Raw genomic sequence first — 7,761 nt, forward strand, 5'->3', positions numbered from 1 at the left:
ACACCATAGTCACAAATGGGCCATTTCTGGGTTGTCCTCATTCAAGAAAAAGATGGAGGCAAATTAATATAAGATATATATTTTTCAAAGATATACTAAAATGAAGACCTATGAGTTTTCTTTAGGACATGAATGGGTAATATATGGGATATAGCAGAACCGCATGTATGTTGTGTGTGACCTTTGTGGACATTGCCTGAATTCTAACTTGGGAGTTAACAGAGCAATAGGGCTAAAGTCACTGGGAGTTAACAGAGCAATAGGGCTAAGGTTATTGGTTTTTGTGTTGTGTGTGGCAGTGTCTCTGGGGTTGGAAGTTGTAAAGATGAGAAAGCAAATAAAACAGGATGCATAAAGACAGAATGATCAAGATTAATAGGGCTCTAAATAGGTCCATTTTGCCATGATTTCCCCCAGGCCCACAACATTCAGTGTATTTGAGACTTCAGGAATGCACCACATGGAGTTGATCTGTTAAATATACCATGTAGAATCAATTTGTTAAATACCACCTTTCCCTTGCCCTCTGCCCTACAGCATACTTCCTAGAGTAGTACAGGCAGGGAAGACCTAACCATTGGGAGAAATCTCTAACACTCTTCTATAGTAGAATTCTGGCTAGTCCAAAAAGGGTCCTTCTTTTATAAGATTTTGGTAAACTAGACAGCAAATTTATTAGTAGCAGAGATGTTTGTTAGGAGCAAATTCAGCTCCAGGAGCTGCAAGATTGAATACAGGAGGGGTTCCACCAATTGTCCCAATTCCTTCCATTGTAGCATCTTGGCCAAAACACTCAGTTACTGATGGGGTCAATCCTAAGGTTCCATCTGGTATCATAGTGGCAGGTCCTGGAGGAGCTGGGGTACCAGCTGGCACAGGAGCAGGAGGCAAGGCACCTCTGCTGCTTATGCCTATAGCACCTCCCATAGCCATCTGGCCTGTGCATATCTCCTGCTCCCTCACATCTGGGAAGGTTCCCTAAATCCTTCGTGCTGTCATTGCATCATTTCTTCTTGTTGCCGCTGTATCTCTTCCTCACGGTGCCTGCATTCCTCATCCTGTCTGAGTTCCACTTGTTTTTGTTTTTGTGCTTCTTGGTTGCGTAGCTCTTCCATCAATCAAAGTTCTTCCTGGCACCTCACCAAATCCTGCCTCATTAGCATGACCTGGTGCTCATGGTAATCAGCCTTGATGTTGCAATCCACTTGGTCCTTGTGATAGCTGGAGTTGTGTGTCAACTTGGCTAAACCTTAGTTCTGTGTGGTTGTTCCCATGATGGGATCAGATGACTGTGTTCTGAGGGGCCAATCTGTTCAAGGGGAGTTTCCCTAAGGGTGTGGCCTGCTTCCAGGATATCCAGGGACATGCTGGGAAGAGAGACATTCTTCTGTGGATCGGGATTCAGTTGTGCTGCCTACAACTGTCCGTGAGTGAGCAGTCCACCATTCAGCCTGGAGATCTTGGATTCGTCATTCATTGGAGTCAACAGCCAGTGTACTGCCTGCCAGCCTTGAGCTTCTTGGCCCCTGTGTGGAAAAGCCTCCAGCCTGATATTTGCTCCAGGGACTTTGGACTTGCCAGCTTCTATACGTTTATAAGCAATTTTCCTAAGATAAATTTCTCTCTCTCCTTGATATATATAAGCTTTGCTGTTTTTTTGTTTCTCTAGAGAACCCAGTCTAACACAGTTCTGATGCTGCTTATCCATCTCAATGAGTGCCTTCCAGCACATAGCATTCTCATACTCAAAGGAGCCAGGCTGTGCATATTTCGGTGACTGCTCTCGCTCCTTGTGAAACTGCTGGTTCTTTATAACCAGCTTCTCTGGAAGTCCCTCTTCATCATCTAACTGGTCCATGGGCTCCACAGTCATGGGCCGAGGAAATGTGTTTAGCAGGAAGGAGCCTTCACTACATCTGTCCAGAGCTTTCAGAGCAGCTAGCTTCCCTGACAATTCAACAATGCCTTTTCTTGAGGGCTTTCCTTGATCATCCACAATGACTACTGCTCTCTCGACTTGGCCAAACACAGAAAAGGCCTCCTCCATTGGACATGTACTGAGGAAGTACATGTACGGATGATAAGGGATGCACTATAGCAGGCAAAGTGCACATGCAGCTGCTTTCCACAGACTGGTATATTGTCCAGCTCCACTTTGGCAATCTCTGCTGGAGTTCGAGTTTCCAAGCAGATAAAGCCAAAGCCTTTATCCTTATGAATGAAGATCTCACCTGCCTTTCCATATTTCTCAAATAGTTTCTTCATTTCCTCCTCCATGATGTCAGGAGGAAGATAGTCCACAAAGAGATGGCTACATTGGGTGAAAGTCTCCTCTCCTGGTTTCCTAAAATTCTTCAGTCGATAGTTAAGCCTTCATTTTGACTGCTGGCCTGTTGTCCATTTGCAGGTACTGGTGAGGATAGTGGCTGCTGCTGCTGCTTTTGTTGCTGATGGTGGTGATGCTGATGGTGCGTCTTTGGAGTATGGTTTTGCTTCTCTAAGTTAAAGGTTTTATTGCTCTACATTTTTGTACCGGTCCACCGACTGTTCTCTCCTCTGAGTAACGGTGATGTTACACGGCCTGTACTGTCCCAAGAAAAGCTGAAGAGCTTTTTTATTTTTTAAATTAATTTTTTTTTTAGTTTGAGAAATTATAGATTCACATAAAATTGTAAGAAATAACAAGGAGAGATCCTGTGTCTCCAGTTTTCCCTAATTAGTAATATCTTGCAATGTTATAGTATAAGTATCACAACCAGGATATTGGTACGATCTATGATCTTATTTTAATTTCCAGAGTTTTACTCATGTGTGTGTATGTTTAGTTCTAATCAATTTTATCCCAAATGTAGGGTCATGTATCCACCACCTCAGTCAAAACACAGAACGGTTTCATCACTACAAGGATTCCTCATGTTGCCTTTTGTAACTGTACCCGCCTCCCTCATGCCTCACCTCCCACTGCCTCAAATCCTTGGCCACCACTATTCCATTCTCTATTTTTAAACTTTTGTCAACCCAAGAATGTTACATGGGATTATGCAGTATGTAACTATGGTGGTTATGGTTGTGTGTCAACTTGGCTGGGCCTGATTGAGTGCCTGGGCAGCTGGTTGTAATTATTCCCCATGATGTGACTGGCAGCCAACTCCATGGTGGGATCTACCACAAGCAGCTGAGTAGCTGCTTTGGGTCTGTGGTCTGCTTCCCATATATAAGAAGCAGCTTTGGGAATGGTCTCTAGTATATGGCATGCTTGGACCCTGCATGTAGCTGTGTCGTTGTTCAGCAGCCTGCCATACTCTACCAACCTTGGGACTTACAATAGACTTGAATTAATGGCCTGCTGTGTGACTTGGTAACATCGGGATTGTGCCATTTTATTTGTCGATCTTGGGCTTACTAGCCTCACCAGCCAGTAGCTGCCTGAGTGAAGAGATGTCTCTAGCTTCAGTGGGCCAGGAACAAGAGGCAGAGCTGACGCCCAAGGTCGAGGGGCTTCCACACAGCCCCTAGAGCCTGGCACTTTGACCTTGGACTTAAAGCCTCCAAATTGTAAGAATAAACTCCTATTTGTTAAGACCATTTCATTTGTGGTATATTTTGTCCGAGCGGTACTAGGTAACTGAAACAGTGACCTTTTGGGATTAGTTTTTTTCACCTACCATAATTACTTGGAGATTCATCCAAGTTGTCCTTTCAATAGTTCATTCCTTTTTAATAGTATTCTATGGTCTGGATGTACCACAATTTGTTTACCCAAGTCACCCATTAACCACTCACTAGTTGCCTTTCTCTATAGGCTTCAGCCAAGCCTTCCTCCTTCCCTTTTCTGTTCTCTCCCATTTCATATTCTGATCTGTCCATCTAGATTGTTTCCAGTTTTTTCTATTACGAAAAAAAAAAAAAAAAACTATGAACATTTGTGAAAACAAAATTTTCTCTAGGACAAATATCCAAGAGTGAAATTCCTGGATTGTATAGTAGTTGCATGTTAAGTTTCAGAAGAAAGTGGCATACTCTGTTTTCCAGAGTGTCTGTAACATTTCACATTCTTACCAGCTATGTCCTTAAGTACTTTTAAATACAAGACTCTTAGTATTTTATTTTAAATTATTTATATTACTTTAAAGTAATATCTTCTGTTACTACACACTTTGCTTCAATGCCGTGGTTGGTGTTGATGGAGCAGATAGTGGCAGGAAGTGAGATGTGAGTGAGATTGATAGTTTAGTGTGAAGAAACTCAGAGCCATGAGAGAATATCCCCTGGAAATTCACAGAAATCTAGAAAAAGGTATTGGAATTCCTATCAGATAAGAGGCTTCAGTCAATCATATGGACATCTCAAAGTACAGAGTAATTTCAGCTTATATCTGAGTTACAACTAAAATCCAGAGTACAAATAACTCTGTTCTTTAAGCTTTATGATAAAATAATTGCTTTTATTCAGAATTTTTAAAATTTCTATATGACCTTATTGGTTCAAATTATACTTAGGCAATACCATAAAAGAAAAATAAAGAGGTACAAGGATTATAAATCTTGGAAGAAAATAGATTATTTGTCAATCTTTACACTTGATATAATCATATGGATGGAAAAAAATGAGTCAGCAGACAAACTTTTAAGAAAGCTTTTCAAATTTGTTGATACAAGGTAAATTTAATAGTGTTTCTCCAAACTAGCATTAATAAATGAGAAATTATAATGAAATACAAGAGACCGTTCAAAATAGCAAAAGCTATAAATACTTAGAAATAAATCCTTCATAAATATGCATTAGATATTCATGGAAAAAGCTGATATAAAATATTTGAATCAATGGAGAGACCATGCTAATAGTTGAATATGTAACATTGTAAAGATGTCAGTTCTCCATGATTTAATTTATATTCCAATGCAATCCCAATAAAAATTCTAGCCAATCTTTCACTTTGTGAATCTGCAAGCTCATTCTAACATATGTGGAGGGATAGTTTTCTTAAAAAAAAAAAAAAGAGAGAGAGAGAGGGAGAGAGAGAGAAAGACTTGTACTACAACACATTAAGACATATGGCAAAGCCATAATAATAAAGGTAAATTTGGTACTGGTATGTTGTTGTTGTTAGGTGCCAATGAATCGATTCAGACTCACAATGACCCTGTGTACAACAGAACAAAACACTGCCCTGTCCTGGACCATCCTCACAACACTTGCTATACTTGGGCCCGTCTTTGCTCTTCAACACTTTAAAGAGGATTTTTTTTTTTTTTTTTGCAGCAGATTTGCCCAGTGCAATACAACATCTGATTTCTTTATTGCCACTTCCATGAGTGTTGATTGTGGATCCAAGTAAAATGAAATCTTTGACAACTTCAATCTTTTCTCCACTTATCATGATGTTGTTTACTGGTCTACTTGTGAGGATTTTCTTTATGTTGAGGTGTAACCCATACTGAACACTGTAGTCTTTGATCTTCATCAGTAAATACTTAAGTCCTCTTCACTCTCAGCAAGTAAGTTTGTGTCATCCATATATCACAGGTTGTTTTAGTCTTCTTCCAATTCTGATGTTGCATTCTTCTTCATATAGTTCAGCTTCTCAGACTATTTGCTCAGCATGCAAATTGAACAAATAGGGTGTAAGGACACAACCCTGACCCATGCCCTTCTTGATTTTAAACCACTCCGCACTCCCTTGTTCTGTTCAAATGACAGCCTCTTGGTCTATGTACAGGTTCCTCATGAGCACAAGTAAGTGTTCTGGAATTTTCATTCTTTGCTATGTGATCCATAATTTGTTATGATCCACACAGTTGCAGGTCTTTACCACACAGGCAAACATTTTTCTGGTATTCTTTCTTTCAGCTAAGAGCCATCTGATATCAGCAATGATATCTCTCATTCCATGTCCTTTTCTGAATCCAGCTTGCATTTCTGGCAGTTCCCTGTCAATACACTGCTGCAACTATTTTTGAATTATCTTCAGCAAAATGATACTGGTGTAGAAATAGATAAAGATTTCAATGCAACACAGTAGTAAGCGCAAAGACGGACTTATCTGCAAGCGGAACTTATTACATGATAAAAGAAGTAGCCACAAATCAACGGGAGGGGAGAGATTAGTTACTAGGTAGTACTGGACAAAACCAACTCACTACATGGAAAAAAATTAAAATTGGATCCTTACCTTCCATTACATAAAATGATAATTGTTACATGGATGAAGACGTAAGTGTGAAAAGTAAAATTAGAACACTAATAGAACTCATAGATGAATACTTTTATGATCTAAGAGTATGGAAAGATGATTTAAAATAGGACCAAAACGTCCAATACAAGTTATGTGAATAAATTGATGGATTCTATTACATTAAAATTAAGGATTTCTATCCAAGGATATATATATTGTTGCTGTTGTTATGTGCCGTTGAGTCGGACCCAACTCATAGTGACCCCTCCTTGGGTTTCCGAGGCAGTATCACTACGGAAGTAGATTGCCCCATCTTCCTTCCAAGGAGTGGTTTGAACCACCAGCCATCTGATTAGCAGTCAAGTGCCTTAGGCACTATGCTACCAGAGCTCCCAGATATATACGTAGGCAAAGTTAATTGACAGTGGATTGAGGAAAGATAATATCTATATCTTAAAAAAAAAGTAATTTACAAGAAACTCCTATAAATCAAAGATTAAAAATCCAATAGATACCTGCACAAGTGGTATGGATAGATGATTCACAGAAGAGAAAACTTAAATGACCATTATCTCTGTGAAGAGATGTTCAAATACATTAGTAATCACAAAAAAAAAAAAATCAAAATAAACAATAAGATATTACTTTACAACTATCAGAAAGGCAAAAAACCAACCAACCAACCAAAAACCTCAGTTGGTGGAAATGAGGAGAAACAAGGAAACAAGAAGCCTCACATTTTGTTGTGGGGGACTAGCCTGGTGCAACCCTTCTGAAGAACATCTGGCTGAAGATGGTAAAAAGTTAAGCATATATATTCCCTATGCCTTAGTTTAGGAGCTCTGGTTGCGTAGTGCCTCAGGCACTTGACTGCTAACTAGAAGGCTGGCGGTTCAAACCCACCAGTCACACCTTGGAAGGAAGGTAGGGCAATCTACTTCCATAGTGATACTGTCTTGGAAACCTAAGGAGGGGTCACTATGAGTCAGGTCTGACTTGATGGCACACAACAACAACATGCCTTAGCTTAACCAGTCCTACTTATGAATTTACACCCTGAAGAAATCTTTAAAGAGAATGCTCATTGCAACATTTACTGGGCACTAGAGGCAAGCAACCTGGCTCTCCATCACTGGGGGTAGGAATAATCAGAAAATATAAGATGGATACACACTCTAAAATAATAAGCAAAAGTTAGAACCAACAAACAAAAGGCAATGTAGATTTTAAAAAGACCGGTAAATAAAGGCAATATAGATAAACAGCAACATAGATAAATCTTAAATACACATTACTGAGTGGGGGAAAAAAAAGCAGCCCACCTAAATGTCTGTATATAAAAAATACAGTAATTTATGTGAATTTCACACATATAATACTATATATATTAAAAGAATAGCTTCACATTCAAAGATGCTTATCAAAAGCAGTAGAGTGGTTGTCTGTAAGAGATGGGAGGGAAAATGGAACTGGAAAACTTGTATACAAAGAATAAAACAATATTCAAGAATGGGGTTGTGGTAGTTATATTTGTGCGTCAACTTGGCTGGGCCTGGTTGAGTGTCTGGGCAGCTGGTGGTAGTTAT

General features: G+C 39.6%; 1 pseudogene; it reads right to left on the reverse strand.

The window, feature by feature from the left end:
* Positions 1-675: 675 nt before the first annotated feature.
* Positions 676-2,525, reverse strand: LOC103192150 (annotated as a pseudogene).
* Between the last annotated feature and the right edge of the window lie 5,236 nt (positions 2,526-7,761).

Source organism: Orycteropus afer, unplaced genomic scaffold (genome assembly GCF_000298275.1).
Source record: "Orycteropus afer afer isolate SDZICR_OR568_19922 unplaced genomic scaffold, OryAfe1.0 scaffold00024, whole genome shotgun sequence".
Lineage (NCBI taxonomy): Eukaryota > Metazoa > Chordata > Mammalia > Tubulidentata > Orycteropodidae > Orycteropus > Orycteropus afer.